Raw genomic sequence first — 2697 nt, 5'->3', positions numbered from 1 at the left:
GACAGGCAAAGTAGCACAGCTTCACAGAGCTAAACAAATGTAACATAAAGAATGCAGTGCATCTTTGTATCATTAAGCGAATGTTTCATGGCAGAAACAAATGTAGCACATCTTCAGCTAATACCCACAGCACTTCCCCAGCCTTTACACTGGTGTGATTCTCCACCCTTGTCATTCCTCAAGTTCTTTTGAGTTTCCAGCTGAAATTTTAAACCAACCTTTAAGTATTTGCAATTAGGCAACTCAGATTTTTGTTGTTGTTGTTGTTTGTTTCAAAACAAGGTGAGTCAATATAGACACTTTTTATTTCTTTGAAAAAAGTGGTATGTCTTATTTTGGAGGAAAATGGCTAGCAAAGGGTACCTGGCACACAGGCTTCTCGTCTTGTTCCTCATTACTCTAGGAACATATAATACACTTCAACTTAAAAGCTGGTCTACTAAAATACAGAACTCCCCCCTGTAACAAAAATAAATTTACCTCATAGTTGAAGAAAGAGCAATTTGGCATAGGTCTCTGATGAATTTGAAAAACAAGTCAGGATTTGCTTCGTCTGTGCAGAACCCACCTAGACAGAATGGGCTGCCTGTTTCTGCACTTGTTCGGCTCCATAGCTGGACAGCAGGCAGATGGGAGGATACTCAGGACTCATGACAGCCGCAGGACCACTTACTCCAAATTAATCAAGATTTAATGAAGAATAATAAATGACGTCAGTAGAACGATCCCAACAGTTTCCCAGAATGGGTTGTGAGCTTAGAACAGATACCTCAGCAGGAGCAATACAGCATGTTCTAAGATTATGGATGTGAGAAAACATTTTCATTCATTCAAGATGCCTTGTGCACAAGGACAGTGAGGCCAGCAAAGCATAAAGAATAAATCCAAGCTGCTTAACTTTCCATAATTCTTTTGAGTAGTAAACCCAGGAGGCCTTTGGTCACTTGCAGGGGAGTCTTTTCTTCTTTATTCTCAATGTAGATACTTGCTCCTTGGGTCACCGGTAACTTTGTTTCTTCCACTCTCCCCTCATCACAGGCTGTGTCCTTGGCTGCTGCCCAGTGCATTGCTCTAGCCTCACAATGGTCCTCAGTATCTGAGTCCGCCCCACCTTCTAGGAACATGACAGCAATCTCATGCCTATTTTTTGAGGCTGCATAATGGAGAGGTGTGTAGCCATTTTGATTGACAGCATTCACTTGTGCACCTTTCACCAGAAGGGCTTTGACAGTCTCTTCCTGGGCAGCAGAAGCAGCAATATGGAGGAGACCAGCCTGCGTCATCTTATCATCCCCTGGCACTCCAAGGTGCAGCAAGAATTCAACAATTTCTATATGACCAGCTATGTATGCCCAAGCAATGCTGTTCTGCTGTCCTGATCAGTTCTAGTAGCTAGAGACTTATGGGCCAGCACACTCTCCGTCAGCTCACCCAGCTTCCCGGTGTAGGCCAGGCTGCAGACCCTCAGGTTAGACACACACACACACACACACACACACACACACACACACACACACACACATTTTTCCTTCACAGGATATCTGCACAGCTCAGATTTTTATTGGAATTTGTTCAAACTATAAATAGGACTTTATAGTATTTTTACAGAGATGTTGAAATTACATGGTTTTCCTTTTTTTGTGCATGTTAAACCTCACTGAGGTATGACCGATGTACAGAAACATATACACACTTAATATATGCATATTGGTGAGTTTCTGCATGGCCTCGGTTTGTCAGCTTTCCCCCGTGATTGCTGAAAACCGGGCCTTTCCCAGGGCTGCCAGCTGGAACCGTGTGGGCAGTCGGAGCTAACTAGGCAGCTCCCTTTTGAAATGACTTCTCAAACAGGAAGTCTCTGGGTGCTTCCAGTCGGCTGAATTCCCAGCGTTACAGATGACTCCTTCAAGGGGCGGGTCTCCAGGAGCTTGCCCAGTGCGGTTGGTTAGGAACGCCTAGGCCAGGCGGTGAGGACATGCCACCAGTTCACTTAGTAGTCTGTCGTTCTTGAGCATGTCTGTCAGGGTGTTTCTAATGTGCCCATGCGCTGTGCCAGCCCTGGGGATACAGATGTAAAGGGGCCACGCTGAGCACATGGCGTGGTAGACTCTCAACAAATACTTTCTCTTCTAAGATAAGAAAGAAAAGGTGAATTACATAGTCCATAACTCAAAATCACAGGAAGGAGGGGAAGACAAAGCCATGAACCGGCTGAAGGACCAGGGCCGTCTTAGAGCGCACCCTTCTGGTCATGGTAAGGAGCTCACTTCCAGCAGAATTGGGAGCCTCTGGGGATCTGTAAACCAAGACTCTATTTCAAAGGATAAGGAGGAGGAGGTGGGAGGGAGGGAGGGAGGGAGAGAGGGAGGGAGGAAAGGAGGGAGGGAGGGAGATAGTCCCAGTAGAGGTGGAGGAGGGAGGCAGGACAGGTAGAAGGCAGAGGCAGGAGTTGGGAGAGGCACAAGCAGAGGCAGAGGTAGAGGCAAAGGCAGAGGCAGGGTAGGCAGGATGCAAAGGCAAAGGCAGAGGCAGAGGCAGGGTAGGCAGGAGGCAGAGGTAGGCAGATCTCTGATTTGGAGGCCAGCTGGGGCTACGTAGTGAGAATCTGTCTCAAAATCTGTCTACAACCTCGTATTCAGTGGATATTATCTTTTTCAACTCTTGACTCAGAATTAACAGGGCTCTTGTCCTTCATTT

At 46.4% G+C, this 2697-nt stretch overlaps 1 pseudogene; it reads right to left on the bottom strand.

Annotated features, from left to right (window-relative positions):
- Positions 1–893: 893 nt before the first annotated feature.
- On the bottom strand, positions 894–1483 carry LOC102000030 (annotated as a pseudogene).
- Between the last annotated feature and the right edge of the window lie 1214 nt (positions 1484–2697).

This window comes from Microtus ochrogaster, unplaced genomic scaffold (genome assembly GCF_000317375.1).
Source record: "Microtus ochrogaster isolate Prairie Vole_2 unplaced genomic scaffold, MicOch1.0 UNK68, whole genome shotgun sequence".
Taxonomy (NCBI): domain Eukaryota; kingdom Metazoa; phylum Chordata; class Mammalia; order Rodentia; family Cricetidae; genus Microtus; species Microtus ochrogaster.
This window is presented reverse-complemented; position numbering and strand designations above follow the sequence as displayed.